This window comes from Ornithorhynchus anatinus, chromosome 1, assembly GCF_004115215.2.
Source record: "Ornithorhynchus anatinus isolate Pmale09 chromosome 1, mOrnAna1.pri.v4, whole genome shotgun sequence".
Taxonomy (NCBI): domain Eukaryota; kingdom Metazoa; phylum Chordata; class Mammalia; order Monotremata; family Ornithorhynchidae; genus Ornithorhynchus; species Ornithorhynchus anatinus.
Window position 1 is genome coordinate 25,661,796 of NC_041728.1, and position 19,411 is coordinate 25,681,206.

At 42.9% G+C, this 19,411-nt stretch overlaps 1 long non-coding RNA gene across 1 annotated transcript in view; it reads left to right on the forward strand.

Moving 5' to 3' along the window:
- Positions 1–778: 778 nt before the first annotated feature.
- LOC114817009 overlaps positions 779–19,411 on the forward strand; it is a 105,278-nt gene continuing 86,645 nt past the window's right edge. Inside the window, exon 1 of the long non-coding RNA XR_003764855.1 lies at positions 779–863. This is a non-coding gene — a long non-coding RNA (uncharacterized LOC114817009). The remainder of the gene's footprint in view (positions 864–19,411) is intronic.

Genomic DNA, 19,411 nt, shown 5'->3' on the forward strand with positions numbered 1-19,411 from the left:
ATGAGTCTCAGGACTTCCAGAGCAGAAAACCCTCTCCCGCATCTAAAGCCTCTGGGTGGTGGAGTTCCAGTCTTCAGTCATCTATCTGGCTGTAGCCAGAAGTCAGTTTGGAGCCTAGCTTCCTTGAATGGGTTTTGAAGTGCTCTGTCCCCACCGCGGAGTGTGTGTGTGGGGTGTCCACTATTGTCCGATCTTTCAACCCTTGATCAGAGGCCCAATTGGGCAGCTTTTGAGTGATCTGTAGCTGTGACCTTGGGAAAGTCACTTCTCTGAGCCTCACTTACCTCATTTGTAAAATGGGGATTAAGACTGTGAGTCCGATGGGGAACTGTGTCCAACCCGATTATCTTGTATCTATCCCAGAGCTTAGAACAGTGTCTGGCACATAGTAAATGCTTAACAAATACCATTGTTGTTATTATTGACCCACACTTGCTAGTCCAAGCCAGAGAACCCTTTGCCATTTTCTGAGTGAATGCTTGGTTTAGTCACAAGAAGCAGAGTGGTCTAGTGGGTAGAGCACAGGCCTGGGAATCAGAAGGACCTAGTTTCTAATTCTGGCTCTGCCATTTGTCAGCTGTGTGACTTGAAGCAGGTCAAGGCTACCCAGGCTTTTCTTTTAACTCCCTGGTACCTTTGTTGTTTCACTCTCGGTTCCCTGTAGAACTTCCCAAGGATTTCAGGGGAATATGTTAAAGACCCAGTGCTTACAAAAAGACCAGAATAGTCTCTCCCATCACATTGACCGAGTGACTCATTTGCTTTCTTTCAGGAGGAACCAAAATAGACAAGGGAAGAACTGCTTCAGCCACTGATGTACACGGGTCTCTGCAAGAACACAAGAAGCCTGAATTGGCTTAAAGGTAGTCATTTCAAATCCTTGGGTCTAAGTCTCAAAGTGTTGCCTGAACTCAAAAAAGATTCCTGTTAAACCCACAAATAGAAGGGAGTGTCTTTTGGGGGAAATGCATTCTCTATCTTTCTGATAATTTAAGAAAAGTCTGAATTAAAATAGATGTTGATACCAATCCTCAGGGAATTCCACGACTGGACTTGTTTCCATCCAGAAATGTGGCTAATCCATGCTTCTTGTATATTATCCTTGACCCACAGTTTTATGTACCATCTATTTGTGTACCATTTATTGCCCCACACCTCTAGAATATCTGCTATGCTTTCTGTTTACTAACTGTTACCTTATTCAGCTTTTCCCCAGCTCATGCTCTTCACTCTTGCCATACCAACATACCAACTCTCCTTTGGTCTTGCTTCTCCTTCCTCCAACCCACTGCTCATGCCTTTCTCTGAATGGGATGCCTTCCTTCAGTTTCAGAAAGCCTCAGCACTCCTCTCCTTTAGAGTCCTACTAAAAAAATCACTTGACTTTCTCTGATTTACCCCTTTCCTTTATGTATATACTCTCCCATCATCCCCTTAACACTCCTGGATTTTTCTGTTATTTATTATTCACTTGTGTCCATTATTTATATCCATTCTCTTACTCATAATGAGTTTTTGTCTTCTGTCTCCCTTATTAGGTTGTAAGCCCTCAAGGGCAGGGATCCTATTTTTCAACTTTCTAAGTTCCTCAAGGGCTTAAGTGGTCTGCATATAGTGGATATTTAGTAAATACCCTTAATACTGATTTAGGGAGAGTGTCAAGTGCTTTACGTGTTTAAGACAAGGCTATTCACAGGTTTAAGACAGGACTAAATGTGGCAAAAACACACATTCCAAATCCACAAGGGCTGGGGGCGAATTAAGTGTTTCTGGCTGCTTTTTTCTGCTTTATTTAAATTTAGGAAAAGGGGACAAATAACTTTGCACCAACGTCATAAGCTACAGGTTCAAAGTCGAGTTCATTTGGGTGGCTCTGGCAAAGAGATTGTTTGTTAATGTCATTAATGTACATTGGAGGACATCTGACGTGAAATTCATAATTGAAATGTTATGAGTAGTTCAGCATATGGATCCTTCACATCCACTTAATTGCCAGTTTAGTAATAATTTTTATGTAATGAGGTCTTATTAATAATACGTGAAATTCTAAATTGACGTAATCTCCTAAAAACGTAACATGATATTTGCCACTGACAGAATGTTGTTATTCTAGGTGCCTTTGCTAAGATTTCAACAACATGTGTAGTGTTTAGCAAACATGAAAGTGGTTTTAGGAATTGCTTGGCTCCATGTCTTCAAGAAATTATTCTGGTTATAAAATTTGTGCCCACGGCTGCCTTCTTGGTAAATCTAAAAAAAAAATCACTCAATGGCATTTATTCATTTATTGAGCACTTACGGTGTGCAAAGCACTGTACTAAGTGCTTGGGAGAATGCAGTATAACAATAACCAGGCATATTCCCTGCCCACAACAAGCTTGAGCACTTACTATGTGCAGAGCACTGTACTGAGTGCTTGGGAGAGTACAGTACAACATAATTAGCACAAAAATACCTCTAGTGCTCTCCAGTGACTTCCCCTTGAAGAGCTCCAGGAACTTTAAGGCCTCTGTCTTCACCGTTAATAGTTTAGAAGTGTCATCTCCATTTCACTGAAGGGATACAGACATCAAAAGTCAAAAGCCACTTCCTTTCATCAGGGAACGTTCTACCTCACCCTTCCCTAAAATGATTTTGTCCATTTGCATCCTCTGTGTTATTACATGTTTTCCCCCTGTCTCTTTCAGGCCATGCTTTGAGGTGGCCTTATTTTTCTCTCATTGTGGCTTCAGGGGGCTGACATGCCTATGAAAAGGGTGATGAATTTGCATTTCACATAAGACCCAAATGGCTACCTTTTTAAGAATTCAAATTACTGGGCAGAAGCATCTAGGAGGGAATTGGGAGGCTTGGCAAGCTGGGCCTAGGCGGGGTGACCTTTTGAAGGTCACCAGTTCAAATGTGACCCAGGGTCAGGCAAACTGAGCGCGATTCCTATAACGACAGATGTTGAGAGGCCTCTGGGAAATCAGATAGTAGTCTTAGCCCATTTTTGAGTGGACCAGCTATACAGATAATGAAGACCACCAAAACGAGTTGATGTGGGATCATAACAGCATCTTGGTGGCGTTGTTCAGTTAGCTCTGCAGAAGAAAGCAAGTCTTTATGTATAAACGGGTAGATACAGTGCTCGATTCATAGTGAAGAAGGGACTGGCTCTCATGTGAGCAGTAATAATAATTATGGTATTTGTTAATAATGTAATGATAGATGTGAACATGAAATGGCAAGCCTAAAGGTACAAAGTTTGTAAACAGTGAAACTTATGGTTTAAGGTCCTTGGGGGCAGGGGCTGGACCTTTGACTTCTTTTTCCAAGTTCTCTTGCATACATTACTGTACATATTGTTGCTGCTGCTGCTGCTGATGTTAGGGCTATGAATGCCAACCCAGGGATGCCAGAGCTTCCCATTTTACAGATGAGGTCACTGAGGCACAGAGAAGTGAAGTGACTTGCCCATAGTCACACAGCTGACAAGTGGCAGAGCCGGGATTCGAACCCATGACCTCTGACTCCCAAGCCCGGGCTCTTTCCATTGAGCCACGCTGATTCATTCATTCAATCTTGTTTATTGAGCACTTACTGTATGCAGAGCACTGGACTAAGTGCTTGGAAAGAACAGTTCAGCAGTAGAGACAATCCCTAGAAGGGGGGACAGTCTAGAGGGAAGGGGGTTGCTATGAACTAGCAAGCCCAGAGGTGCTAGTCCACGCACAAGTGAAGCACTGGATAGGTCATAGTTTTTTTGTTTGTTTCTTTTAAGTGGTATTTGTTAAGCATTTTCTATATGCCACGCACTGTTCTAAGCACTGGGGTAGATACAAGTCAGTTAGATTGGACAAAGTCCCTGTACCATGTGGGGCTCACTGTCTTAATCCCCATTTACAGGTGAGGTATCTGAGGCACAGTGAAGTAACTTGCCTAAGGTCACACAGCAGACAAGTGGCAGAGCTGGGATTAGAACCCAGGTCTTTCTGACCCCCAGGCCTGTGCTCTATCCACTAGGCCATGCTGCTCCTCCTGCTACATGCAGTCCACGGAGATGATTGATAGCTCCCCCAACCACATAACCCAGTTGACCTTCTGCCACTGCATCTCCTACTTGGAGCAAGGTACATATCTAACATGGCGTAGTGGATAGTACATGGGCCTGGGAGTCAAAAGATCATGGATTCTAATCCCGGCTCTGCCACTTGTCTGCTGTGTGACCTTGGGCAAGTCACTTCACCTCTCTGGGCCTCAGTTACCTCGTGTAAAAAGGAGGTTGAGACTGTGAGCCCCTGTGGGACAGGGCCTGTGTCCAACCCAATTTGCTTATATCCACCCCAGCTCTTAGTACAGTGCCTGGCACATAGTAAGCACTTAACAAATACCATAATTATTGTCGTTATTTTAGAGAGAAGCAATGTGATGTAGTGTAAAGAGCGTGGGCCTGGGAGGCAGGAGACCTGCATTCTAATCCCATCTCTGCCACTTATCTGCTGCGACCTAGGGTAACTCACTTAACTTCTCTGCACCTCAGTTTCCTCATCTGTAAAAGAATAAGATATCTGTTCTGCCTTCCCTTTAGTCCTTTGTGGGAAGGGACTGCACCCAATCTGCTTATATTGTTTCTAATATGGAGCTTGATACCTAGAGCTTAACAAATATCGCAATTATTGTTATTATTTTGCTTCTGTTGAACTCTCAAAACATCTAGCATGGTGTTTTCAAATGACAAATGCTATTAATTGATTGGTTGTGCCACACATGATCACCAAGGCCCCGTTGGACAAGTTCTTCTCTTGGCCCCTTTATTGCCTTTGTAGTTACCTTGGAGGAGAGGTGCAACCTGGGCTCCAATCCACCAGGCTTATGTAACAGAATATAGATTTTCTGCCATTTAAAGAAGACCTGATTAATGAGACTCTTCTCTAAATCTTGATGAAATGCAAGCTGTCTGGGGCAGTCAGGGGATGAAAATTTGAGGTGTCTTATGCAAGCTGAAAAATGGGGGTAGCCTTGTCCCTACCTGAAAATCCTTTTTCAAACTTGCCGTGAGGCAACCCTCACCCAGAAACCCAGGCGGCTAATATGGATTTTGGAATTTTCTTATTTGGCAAAGGGCTGTATCACTAATTCTCTCATTCTTCATTCTGCTGCTCAGGCTCTCCTGGGAAAACTTGCTGCAGGAGACCCATGTAAGGCAGTTTTTTGATGTCCATGGGGCTCATCCGTCTCCCAGAAGTTTTAGGTGGAAGTTGTTTCCAAAGATTGATCACCGTTCAGATGCAGGAGGTGGCATGTGGGCATACCATCTCTTACTTCCTCCTTAAGAGTTTCCTTTCTTCCTGTTTTATCAGCTCATATTAATTTTCAGAGCTTCAGAAGAATCTGTTCAATTGTCTTTTAAAATATACTCAAGTATGGAATCCAGGCACCTGATTGCTTAATGGGAAGTCTCATTTATCTCCATTTTCCCCTCAAAAGAGTTGGCAGACTGTAATCAAAGGGAAACGGCAGAGAGGAGGTTTTTGAAAATTGGGCCGTACCTACGCAGTCACTTAGCTGCCGGCCTGATTTGAGACTCCTAGAGTCACGGCCTTTCCCCATGGTTACCGTTGACCATTGTCTTTACTAGGCACCCTTATCCTCTGGGTGCCATGTTGAACAAAATGGAAGCTGGGAACGTATTTTCCACAGGTTTTCCCACTTCTGGCCTAATCCAACTATTCCTGGAAAACTTAGTACTGTTGGCTTCTCATGGACTGTTAAGGGCCACATCGTGGCCTCTAGATCCAGACAAACCATGGAGCAACCATTTGGGAGAGACTGGTTCTGATTTTATGGGTTATTTTAAAGAAAGGCTTTTAGCAGCATTTGAAAGGTTAGATAAACAGAGATTTAGAAAGTTTACAAGCATAAAGCAATTACCTCTTTTTGAAATGATCAGGAAAACAGTTTGTTTCCAAGATGCTAATTAAAAAAAAATAAATTGGTGCTTTCCCTTAACCTGTCAAGAACAGTGGGCTTCAGAGAAAAACTCTTTTTTGGTGCCAGAAACATGGACTGAAGAGTGATCCATTCATCTTCATTTAGAAAATTTTAAATTCACATCATTCAGTTGACACTTGAATAGTAAGCTGAATGTCAATAGTTCTTCTTTTTTCATCAAAGTGAGTGATAGAAGACCCAGACATTTCCCTCATTTGGGGGCTGAAAGGGTAACATTATTTTGATAATTTTCTTCTCCTCATTTTATTGCCCATCGGCCCACAGGTGACTCTGACTTTTTACCTGCTCTTGCCCCCACCGATGCCCCTATGCCCGCCACAGGAGTCTCGGTTTCTTTTCTTCCTCCTGCTTCTGTCCTCTCACAGCCAGATACTGTCTCTAAGCCCTTCTCTCCCTGACCTGCTGCTCAGTTCTGAGAGGCTGCTCCAGACTCTCCAACTCAGGCCCTCCTGTCTTCCTCCCTTCCTTTTTTCCACCAAGACAACATGACACCACCCCTTCCTAGCCAATCCTTGCCTGGTAGCCATCTCTAAGCTTCTGAGTGCTGAAATGTGGTAGGCTTTGCTGACACAATACGTATATACAAAGATAAAGATTATATATATATAATATAAAGATTTCCTCCTGATGAAGTGACCCAAACACAAACTTTATGCCTGGAAAATGATTCTAGCATATGCCACAGGACTTGGAACTATGTTAGCATTTCTTCTACAAAGGCATTTCTTGCGAAAATCGAGTAAGATTAAAATAAAGGTCACAATTATGTGACTCAGCAGAGGAAGGTGCCTGATAGCCAGAGTCTCAGGCAAAGCAGCCATATACCATCCGGCATTACTGAAATGACCAGATGCTCCAAGACCCTCTGGTTGGAGTCACCCATGTCAATGAAATCCTGAGACTGTTTTTAATGTTGTGTGGATGTCTTTCTGCTTCAGAGAGGTGATTGTTGGGGTCAGGAGGGAGGAAGGGAAGGTGGGCTCACAGTCAGACAATTGCTAGGAACAATCTTTCCGAATCTGCCCACCATTCTTGTGTGCATATGCCCTGCTCTGTAGCATCTGCTGTATTCTGGCTGTGGTCTGTCTGCTTGTGCAGAGGACAGCTGGAAGTCTTGTTTTTTTTATTTTATTTTCCATTTAATTTGTGCTTGAAAGTGGAAAAGATTTCCATAACCCTTACTGAGCAGCACTGAGAATCGTACTCAGTTGGTTTATGAAATGGGTAAGGGTATGGTGGTGCCTGCTGCTGTTGAGATCTCAGAGATATTCTGTTTGATGATCACGGACTGCTACCGTTCACCTTGCTAGCCGCCTAGCAAAGTCGTCCTTGGGCATAGGGCAGGTGGGTGAGAAAGGTAAACTTGACCCTAAGGCAAATCATCACCACTCCTGCAAAACAACTCAAGCATATGTCCTGCTTGCCAAAGGGGATGCCTTTCTCTTCTTAATCATTGGTGACTGAAAAATGCTAAAGCAGAATAGTAAAGAAGCAGAAATGTTCATGTGCAAGGGGTTCTTAATGTGACATATGGATATAATCGTACTGTTAATACACTGTCTTAGTGATATACCTAGTGGTAGCCCAGAAAATATCAAATACGCTCTCAAAATCATTAGCGATGAGGTGTATAATATTCCCCCATTGTGCAGACATAAGAACTGTTGGTTAGAATCCTGTTAGTTTGCTATTCCAACCTTCTTTTTCTCTGGCTAACAATACCTTGGAAAAAGATTGACTTTAGCCTTAGCCAATGCAGGTTATTCATTCCTTTCAATATCTCTCTATGACATTAGCAGGAAATCTGAATACAGAGTACTGTCACGTCCTCTCCAACGGGGAGAAAGGATCAGCACACTTTCATTATTTAAAGTTGCTTGGAAATTTTTTGGCCTGGCTTCATCTTTCAGGATAATCAGAACAAACACCGTTGCTGTGGGCTCACAATAAATACTCTTGTGGTTGTTAAATACCTTATATTGCTTCGTAAACTCCACTGTTATGAAGTTTCACTCAAATATATGCAGTCAGATAAATATGAACCTGAACAAAGTGTCTTTGGAAATAGCTCATTCCACCTCAAAAGCCTCACCCAAACCCAAAGAAGCCTATTTTACCATGTTATGAAATGTTTGGCTAGTAGATATACCAGACCTCTTTCTTTGGGTGTTTTCAGTTGACTCCTCAGAAATTAGTTTGCTGTACACAAAGGCACTGAACTCAGTCATCTCAAAATAGTTAAAATAAAGCAGTATGGATTGGTGACAAGGTTCAGTGGCCACACAATTTGTTTGGTAATTAAACCCACACCGGCTCCTGCCAAATCCAAATTTCAGCTGTGGAGAACTTTGGTTTCAGCTGAGGGGTGGGAAGGAAATAAAGACCTCCTGAAATGAGAAGTAAAAATGGATCTTCTATCTCCTCAGATTTTGAAGGGGAGGTAAATTTGGATCTCCAAGTTTACCCTGAACTCTGCACCTTGTCCAGTTGGCTTGGTCCATGGAGAGCAAGTCCAGATTAAGTAGATGTTGAGGACCACTCTGATCTCAGGTCACTTCTGGGCCAGTGGCCCGCCAGGAGGTGATGTGAATTCTGGGATTAATCAATCAATCCTATTTACTAAGGGTCTACTCTGTGCCGAGCACTGTATTAAGCAGCTGGGAAAGTACAATATGATAGAATTGGTAGACACATTCCCTGCCCACATCGAGCTTACAGTACAGAGTGATCCACTCATGAATCGATCTGGAATTGTTCCCGATGTTCACATTCCCTTAGACCCTGGATCCAGTGAGGAGTATCTCTGATCCTTCCACTGTCTCTGGGGATTCTCTGGACTGGATGTGATCCAAATCTGGATCCAGCCTTCAGTGCTGCACTTGATCCCCGCGGCAGCCTGGACACTCCTTTCAAGGCTGGTTGGAACCTGTAGGAATAATAATAATAATTTTGGTAATTGCTAAGTGCTTCCTATGCGCCAAGCACTGTACTAAGTGCCAGAGCACTGTGCTAAGCACTGTATTAAGGAAACCTCTCTCACCTCAAAGAGCAAACAGGCAGCAGGGGAGCATTTGTATCCACTCCCTCCCCTTGGTGAATTCAGACTCTCCCTTCCACCTCCTCCACAGGAAGTGTAGAATTCTACAGTAAGTGAACTGAATGGTATCTACATTCCAACCGCGTAGCGGGTAGAGCTATTCTTGTGGCTGATAAATATGTTTTCATTGCGAGCTGCCAGTTGTCATATTTTTAGGATTGAAAAGTCCAGCACACCGGAGTATTTTCTATCTGAATGAGAGCGGAAAGACCCTGCAGTTTTAGGCAGTTGATTTCTTCAAGCATCCCCAAAGCCAGACAAGTCTGGATTCTCACTAAGTCCTATTCTCCGCTAAGTACTATTGTTCCCAAATACAAATGAGAAAATGAAACATTTACCTTGATGGGTAAACAGCATTTTCTCATTGACACTTCCACACTCATTCACCAATTTGATTTTGTTATAGTTTTTAGTGGCTGTTTTTGCCTTTTTAATTATTTGCTAGAGTTAAAAAATGTAATAATGGATAACTGTGCAATACATTAAATACTTATGGGTATGTTGTGCCTTCTGTTATAATATAAAATCCATCTATTCTGGTTGATGGGTTTTAACCTCACACAGAATACTTTAAACTCCATTTGGACTTGTGCCTACAATCACCTTAGCAAAGTCTCTTAAGTAACTGCGCACAGCCTAATTAGTATGCATTATCAATTAACAAACTTAATAGCCGGCAGATTGATTAGATCCTCTGTTGCAGGGGCAGAGCTGAAGCGAAACAGAATGAAAAATCATTGCACGGGTACACTGCAGCTTTGTTATTTTCTCCCATCCCCTCCTCCTCCTCCACATCCCTTTAATTACCGCATACATACGGTTCTGAATATCTTGCAAACTGGGGCCTTTGGGGCCCTTTTTGCCGAACCCCTACCCCACTCAGGAGAGGGTCTCTGGGCCACATTTTTATTTCTCGTGCTCAGTGGAAACAAGATTTTCACCCTGGTTTTGCCTGTTCAGTGGCATTGACTCCTTAAAGGGCCACTCCTAATTTGAGTAGCCTCACGGTGGTGACCACGGGGGAGACCTCTATTGCCGGCTCGCTTTAGTTGCTGTTTATCTCGGATGCTCATCTGGAGACACACTGGTGGGGTTTGACAACTGTAAAGTGCTTCCGGCGATTCTTTCCAAAAAGAATCGTACAAATGGACCATCTCCTTAGATCTTGTCTCTTTTTGATGGGCTGGAAAAAATATGAATAAATGAAGGGAAAAGTCCAAACTCTCTGAAAGCTGAGATCAGGCTAAAAGGGGTTGCCAACTGCATTGTTCATAAAATACTGGCATTATAAGCATTTTATGCCTTCCATAAAGATTCAACACAAAACTCTTAAAAAGACCTCAGAAAACATCTTCAAAGCCATAAATTGTCAGCCTGCAGAGGTGGGTTTGTTTTATTTTTTATTTTAAGCAAAGTCTCCTCTCAGCCCTCTTCCCTAAAAGTAATGGCTCATGCCAACTTTTATTTACTAATTATTATTGCGGCCCAAGTGCTGAATTCCCATTGACTCGTACGTGGGAAGTGGAGTAATTAGAATGAGGACGAGGAGGCAACGAGAGACACTTTAGTCACCATTCTTGAAGAAGCCTCTTGCCACCTCCTCCCACTCCTTTGGAGGATGATTGATCGAACCTGATTGCATCTCTTTCGAGTCTCCACGGCATGCTGGGTCTTGGACAGGGCAGTTACATCGTCAGTCAGCTGTTCGTTGGAACTTGCCTGCCAAGCAGAGAGACAGTGAAGACCTCCCCTCGCCCCATACCACCCCAGGGGGGTCAGTCAGTCAATCGTATCTTTTGAGCACTTCCTGTGTGCAAAACACTGCACTAAGCTCTTGGGAGAGTACAATATGACAGTAAAACAGACACGTTCCCTGCTCACAGTGAGTTTACTGCCTTTCTAGAATGGGGAAGACGGAGGCAGGACATGATCCCAATGGTTCCTCCTTTATCTGAGCGCCAAGGCCTGTTACTTGAGATGGTCGCCGCCTATCCTCTGCATCACACTGAGGGTCTGTCCCCTCCGGTCCTGCTGGAATGGGACAACCTCCCGAGGCAGGGCTGCACTACACCCTTATAATGTTCAGAGGGTTGTGACCGTTGGACTCTGGACTGGCCTGTCAGGGGTAGAAAGCCTGAAGGAAGCCCCTTTAGCAAGAGTGGACTATAGCTTTTATTATTATCAGTCAGTGGTATTTACTGAGTGCTTACTGTGTGCAGAGCACTATGAGAAGCAGCATGGATAGTGGAAAGAGCAAGGGCTCGGGGGTCAGAGGATGTGGGTTCTAACCCCGGCTCCGCCACTTGTCTGCTTTGTGACCTTGGACAAGCCATTTAACTTCTCTGAGCCTCAGGTACTTCATCTGTACAGTGGGAATTAAGACTATGAGCCCCATGTGGGACAACCTCATTACCTTGTATCTTTCACAGCGCTTAAAACACTGCTTGGCACATAGTAAGCGCTTAACGAATACTCTATTATTATCATTAGTAGTACTAGTATTAAGCGCTTGGAAGAGTATAATACAACAGAGTTTTTAGACACATTCCCTGCCCACAGTGAGGCCTTCCCTGACTAAGCCCTCCTTTCGTCCTCTCCCATTCCCTTCTCTGTTACCTTGACTCATCCCCCCTCCCAGCCTCACATCACTTGTGTAATAATAATAATTATGGTATTTGTTAAGCACTTACTATGTGCCAAGCACTGCTGTAAGTACTGGGGAGGATACAGGGTAATCGGGTTGTTCCACATGGGGCTCACACTTTTAATCCCCATTTTACAAGTGAGATAACTGAGGCACAGAGCAGTTGTGAGTTGCCCATGGTCACACAGCGGACAAGTGACGGGGCTGGGTTTAGAATCCATGTCCTCTGACTCCCAAGCCCATGCTCTTCCTCTAAGCCACGCTACTTTTCTGCATATGTGTACACATATGCATATACTGATATATACTTTATTCATATTAATGTCCGTCTCCCCCTCCAGACTGTAAGCTTGTTGTGGGCAGGGAATGTGTTTATTGTTATATGATACTCTCCCAAGTGCTTAGGACAGTTCTTTGCAACCAGTAAGTGCTCAATAAATATAATTGAATGAATGAGTTTACAGACTTCTTTGTTTTTTATTTTCTGTTGCTTTTATTATTTCAATTTGTCCTTTCGTATCTGTGGCTTACTCCCTCCTCCCACCCCTTATCCTTGGATGTTGAGCCCCCAGTGGGCCAGGACTGTGTCTGAACTATAATCCTTATTCTTTTCCCCATCATGTAATAAATCATTTGTATCTGGAAGCACTTAATTTGTGCAGAGTTTACTACTAAGTGCTTGAGAGAGTACAATACAGTTGGTAGACATGGCCCCTGCCCATAGGGAGCTTACACTCTAGTCAAGGAAACATATTAAAATAAATTTCAGAATGTAAGGATATGTACGTAAGTGCTCAGGGGTCGGGGGAGATGAGTATTAAAGTGCCTTGGGGGGGTTTAGATGCAAGTGCGTAGGTGATCCAGATGGGAGTGAGAAAAGGGTAGGGAGATGAGTTTGGTTAGGGAAGGTTTTCTAGAGGAGATATGATTTTAGCAGGGCTTTGAAGATGGGGAGAGTGGTGGTCTGTCTGATATAAAGGGGGAGGGAGTTCCAGGCAACAAGATGTCAGTGGCGAGAGAGAAGAGCTTAAGGTACAGTGAGTAGGTTGGTGTTAGAGGAGGGAAATGTGAGGACTGGACCGTAGTGGGAGAGGAGGGAGAAAATGAACTCCTTAAAGTCAAGGGTGAGGAGTTTCTGCTAGTTGTAGAGATGTATTTAGCAAAGCAATGAACTTCTTGGCTGATACAGAGGGCAGATTATATATTTTCTCCACAGTAGTTATTTCTGCTATGGTATATGTGTTCATTACATAATTTGGATATAAGTTGGGTAATAAAAGAAATAGGGAAAGTCTTCCCATCACAAGCATTCTAAAATAACATGATCTACAAGTTGGCGCTAGAAGTAGTAACAGTATTTATTGAGCTCACACTGGGTGAGCAGATTCATGAGACACTTTCCCTGTCCACGAGGTGCTCAGACTCTAATAGGGGAAACACATAGAAATATTTACACATCAAATAATCAGAATAAAGAGGCTGTGCAACTGTTTGTGTCGGCATACATTGAACTGCTGAAGAAGGGTATAAATCTTTAAGTGCTAGAGGCGGCTGTTGGGTTGATGTGACTTAGCATTTTAGTAGTGAAAGGAAAGCTTTTTGGAGGAAGAGGAGGGATTTTAGGAGGGCTTTGAACTTGGGCAGAGCTGTGGCCTGACAGATTATCTGGGGAGGGAGTTCTGCTGAGCTGAACAGCAAGAGGTAGCTGTGAAGTAGCAGGGGACAGGAGGAAATGGGAGAGAGTTGGAGAAGAGCTTTGAAATCCAATGTGAGGAGTGTTTACTTCATATAAAGGGAAATGGGATGCCAACAGAGGTATTTGGGGAATGGAGTGAGGAAAGTCTAGGATTGCTTCAAGAGGATGAAGAAACAAGATGACCCATGAAGTGGCTTTAGTTCAGAGAAACGTCATTGCCTAGTGGAAAGAGCATGGGCTTAGGAGTCAGAGGACCTGAGTTCTAATCCCAGGTCCACCACTTCTCTCTGTGGGACCTTTGGCAAGTTACTTTAACTTCTCTGGGCTTCAGTTACCTCATCTATGAGCTCTGTGAGGGACATGGACTGTGTTCCATCTAATTAACTTGTATTTAGCCCAGGGCTTAGTATAGTGCCTGGCACATAATAAGCACTTATCAGATACTACAAAAAAAGGGAAAAAACAGTTGTACACATAAGTGTGATGACATAAGTGTGATGCCAGCATTTCAATCTTACTGCACTGCAGCATGTAGGACTTTGTGATTTTTTTGTGTTTTTGCAACTTTACAATACTTCACAGTATTAAATATTGTAAAGTATTGAAACAGCATGGTGTAGTGGATAGAGCCTATGCTCTATATGCTGTATAGTCTTGGAAGTCAGAAAGTCATGGGTTCTAATTCCGGCTTTCCCACTTGTCTGCTGTGAGACCTTGGGCAAGTCACTTCACTTCTCTGGGCCTCATATACCTCATCTGTAAAATGGGGATTGAGATTGTGAGGCCCACATGGGACAAGGACTGTGTCCAACCTGATTTGATACAAATTTTAAAGGGGTAAGAAGAGGAAGGAGACATCTTTTTAACAACTGCTCTAAATAGGAGGCTTTTTACTTTCAGGCTTGTAATTATAATAAGTAAAGCCAGGTACTGATGTCTGGAAAAACAATCTGGGTGCTTAGTACAGTGTTCTGCACATAGTAAGTTCTCAATAAATACGATTGAATGAATTAATCTGGAGAAAATTCAGCTGAATTTTCTGTTATCTGGCACATAGTAAACACTTAATAAATACCACAATTATTATTAATTATTATTATTATTAATACAGCAACAACAATGGATGGCAGGGGTATAAAGCATTCTGGGAGACATAATAATTTATGAGTTTTTATTGAAAAATGTCAGTCATAGCAGTGCCTTCAAACCTTCTACCCCCACTCCAATAATTCACACTGAGCCAAAAGTTCCAGTCATATAATTTTACCATTACATAAGGTGCCAAGAACACAACCATCAAGCTATAGCATAAATACATGTACAAGGGAGGTTTAATAGGAGTGTTTCATTGCTTTGTACTGCTATTACAACCATTGCTGTGAGCCTGTTGTTGGATAGGGACTGTCTATTGCTAAATTGTACTTTCCAAGTGCTTATTACAATGTTCTGCACACAGTAAGCACTCAATAAATGTGATTGAATGAATGAATACTGGGGAACTACTTTAGAACTATTGCTAGCTCACCTCCTCCAGGAGGCCTTCCCAGACTGAGCCCCCTTTCCCTCTGCTCTTCTCCTCCCCATTTCCCCCCTCTCCTGCCCTCTACTGTTCCCCCCTTCCCCTCCCCTCAGCACTGTGCATATTTGTATAGATTATTACCCTATTTATTTTGTTAATGATGTGTATATCTCCATGATTCTATGTAACTTGATGATGTTTTTTGTTTTGTTTTGTTCTGATTTGCTTTGCTATCTGTCTCCCCCATTTAGACTGTGAGCCTGTCATTGGGCAGGGATTGTCTCTCTGTTGCTGAATTTCCATTCCAAGTGCTCCATAAATGCTATTGAATGAATATTGCTGCTACTGTTCTCTTCTCACTGGTTGCAGTTTTGCCTATTCCTAAATTTTGGTTTAGTTCTTTTATTCCCAGGTGAATGCATAATGAATATACAAAGGGTTACTCTTTCAAACTGAGCACCAAACTCCCTAACCAACACAAGGGACAAATCTGTCTTGGCTAGTACTGCCATTCAGATGAAAGTTTTAAGGAAAAAAACTGGAACTGACCCCTTAGTAGTAGTTGTAATAGTATTTATTAAGTAAATAATACTTATTAAAATCATTGTACTAAGTGATGAGAAAAATGCCTGGATGAAAATTAATAATAATAATAATAATGTTGGTATTTGTTAAGCGCTTACTATGTGCCGAGCACTGTTCTAAGCGCTGGGGTAGACACAGGGGAATCAGGTTGTCCCATGTGGGGCTCACAGTCTTAATCCCCATTTTACAGATGAGGGAACTGAGGCACAGAGAAGTTAAGTGACTTGCCCACAGTCACACAGCCCACATGTGGCAGAGCTGGGATTCGAACTCACGAGCTCTGACTCCAAAGCCCGTGCTCTTTCCACTGAACCACGCTGAAAATTAGCTCATAGTCTAAAGTTCCTTCTTCCAAAATCAATTTAAAGGCAGATTGTCCATTTAGACTTTGAGGTCATTGAGGACACAGGGTGTTACTTCACATGTAACCTCTCATGTACGTGTAACACATGCAACATGAAGGGGAAGTAGCGTGGCTTAGTGTAAATAGCACGAGCTTGGGAGTCGGAGGTCGTGGGTTCTAATTCAGGCTCCACCACTTAGCTGCGTGACCTTGGGCAAGTCATTTAACTTCTCTGTGCCTTGGTTACCTCATCTGTAAAATGCGGATTAAATCTTTTAGCCCATGTGGGACAACCAAATTACCTTGTTTCTACCCCAGCGCTTAGAATAGAGCTTGGCACATAGTAAGTGCTTAAGAAATACCATCATTATCATCATCCAAACTCCTACCACAGCAAAGTGCTGAGTCAATGCCACTGTTCATCATTTTTCACTTTTTCACGAATAGCTCTACTGCTGATTGGCCAGTGGAAGTATTTTTTTTCTTACCTCATGTCTCATCATCTTTATAAATGTATTAATTTTTGAATTCTATCAAAGAATACAAAGGCATTGAGATGGAATTTGACCCAGTTACATATTGTCTTTATCCCCTATTCCCCAGTTCATACTCTTCATCCAGCCCCCAAGCTCACTTTCTAACTGTATGTATATTACTCTCAGCTCCCCTTCCCTAAGTTGTGTTGTGTTCCCTAAGTTGTGTTGATCAACTTGATGTGTTTTCAAGACACCTTTGGAACTGCTCCAGGGAGACTCCCAGTTATTTATTTCATGAAGAGGAAAAAAAATTGAAAGGGAGAAAAGTGAGGGCCAGGAAGCTCTGTTCTTCATGATTTGAGTAAGCCAATGTTTCTCACTATAACCCTTCCACAATGAACCCTCCCTTGAAGCTATTTGTCAAGGCTAAGGCAGAATGCTTCATTTCCACTCCTTTCAGCATAGCACAAGCCAAAGCTTTATCATATTTTTCCTCTTAAAAGAACTGAGACTCCTCCACTTGGGGCATTGATGGACTCAAGGAGGAGGAGTCATGTATCAATACTAGTGATATACTGAATTTGTAGGGTGCTCATTTAATTTTTTTTTTCAAAGAATTTCACATCAGTTTTCTCACTGTATTGTCCCAGCATCTCTCTGAAGTAGGAAGAAGGCAGGTCTTATTATCCCAGTTTTACAGATGAGAAGATTGAGGCCCAGAGAGGTAAGTATGCCTGATGTCACACAGGACTAGAATCCAGGCCTTCTGACTCTTCAGACCCATGCTCTCTCCCCTAGATTACAATGCTTCCAATTTCTTAAAGCGGAGTGCTCTAGCCAACAGAAGCATGTCAGTCTGGGGATATTTTATCCGACACCCTATGGGGGCATGGAAAACGATGTTGACAATGAACCCGCAATATTGAAACATTGTAACAACACACTTGGGTGAATCATGAAGTGGAAAGTTGGGAAGAAGACGAGGTTCTGAGGGTGGAATTCTGTGGGAGGAATTTTCTTTTCTCCTCAACTTTGTCCTGTCAGCTGAACTTGTATCTCTTTTAGAAAGAGATAGCCTCTAGTGAATTTGCTGCAATTTGTTCACATCCACCTACTAAACCTTTGTGACTAGGTAGATTTCCTTATATCATACTTACTGAGTGGTTACTGTGCACAAAGCACTGTGTTAAGCACTTGGGAGAGTACAATACAGCAACAGACACATTCCCTGCCTCAATGAGCTCACAGTCTCTTACAATTAAGACATGAGTTGACCCAAAAAGTGACTGGGAAGATGAACTCGTTTACGGCTAAATGGTCAAAGGAGAGTCAAAGGAAGGATTTTTTTTTTTCCAGAGGACAACATTTACATGTTTATTTTAGTGGTTGAACAGGAGAGTTGCCAGAAGGCCCAAGAAGGTTGGGTGGAACATCCAGGGCCAATTGAAGAGGGCTGAAATTAGGGGGTTGTTGGATGTCAGGCAATTGAAGCTACATGCATGCTCTTTAATTGCCTTCAAAAATAAATATGCAGCAATCCCCCTGCTAGCAGGTGAGAAGGATTCTTGTGATTCGACCTTTTATTTCAACAGTCTCTGAATGCCATCATTGAAAGTTATGTGGGGCAGCACCCAGCACTTGAAATTAAAATTCTACAACACAGCTTTGTGAGGAAACATTTCTTCTCTGGAACACTAATGATCTTGCACACTAGAAATTCTTTTTGGCATGCTTCAGGTGAAGAAAATTGGATATTGAACTAATAGCTGGGTGGGAGCTGTGTCTATTTCCAACGTGGCCAAGTTTCATTGAATCGGAGATCCTCAAAGCTCCTTAAGGAGAGGGATCACCTCTGCTGATTCCATTGTACTTCCCCAAGTGCTCAGAATAGTGTTATGCACAGTTCCGATTCAATAAATATTATTGAGAAAACATAATACGGTTAAAAGCCCCAGAAACCAGAATGGGGAGGGGAGGCAGCGAGGGCCAGAGAGCCGGTGTTATCCAGGGTGAGATATGGCGGTGAGCCAGAGATAACTGGGGTTGGGGCGGGGGGCTTCAGGCTCCTTCCTCTTCCTGCCCCTCTCCCGGCACCGGCTCTGGGCCACCATGGGAAGGGGGCGATGCCATCGCCGAAAGGATTGGAGCCCACTATAAGCTGCTGTTGTCACTGTAACAAAAGAAATAATAAAAGACTTGGGCCTGCACTGCACAGAAAATAAAGAGCTAGATTTTGGCCATGGCGGTTCTATAGCTAATCACATGACTTAGCAGAACTTTTAGTTCAGATGGCTGAAGTGTGTGTCGGTGGTGGTTGGGGGGGGGCACTTTCGATCCACCTCTTCTTTGGACTCAGCTGAATTTTCTCCCAGATTCATTCAATTATATTTCTTGAGCGCTTACTATGTGCAGAACACTACTAAGCATCCAGATTGTTTTTCAAGATATCAATACCTGTCCTTACTTTTATTGTAATTATGAGACTGAAAAAGGCTCCCATTTAAAGGAGTTGCAAAAAAGGTGTCTCTTTCCTTTTCTTCCCCCTTTAAAATTGGTATTTTTAAAATGCCTGACATTCTTAGTATTTTAGCTGTATCATGTACACTGAGTAGGAAGGACGCTGCCTAAATTGACTCCCTGAGCTTGTATTTCCTTGTTCTCGCATTTGACACTAACTCAGATAGCCTTGAAACAATTATCCTCTCGATTCCCCACAGGATTGTATATACTTTAATGAGGTTCCTGCTTAATCTCTTCTTTGCAAAAGAAGACCACTCTGAATACCTAAGATCCTTGGATCCCTGCATGGCTCTCATTGTCCTCTATTTCAGTTATATCCTCTTTAATAAGGTGACTGCAACTGGGCACCGTGTCCCGAGTGTGGCCCCACCAGGCCGTTCCCGAGAGCCAGGATAATTCCCCGGGATTTAGTGTCAATCCCTCTCCTTAAGCGGCCCCACATAGAGCCTCCTCGGCTGACTTTACCATCATTAAGCTCAACATTAAAGACTTTAAATGCCTGGCTTGGTTCCTGGCTTACAGCATGCTAAGGGTTCT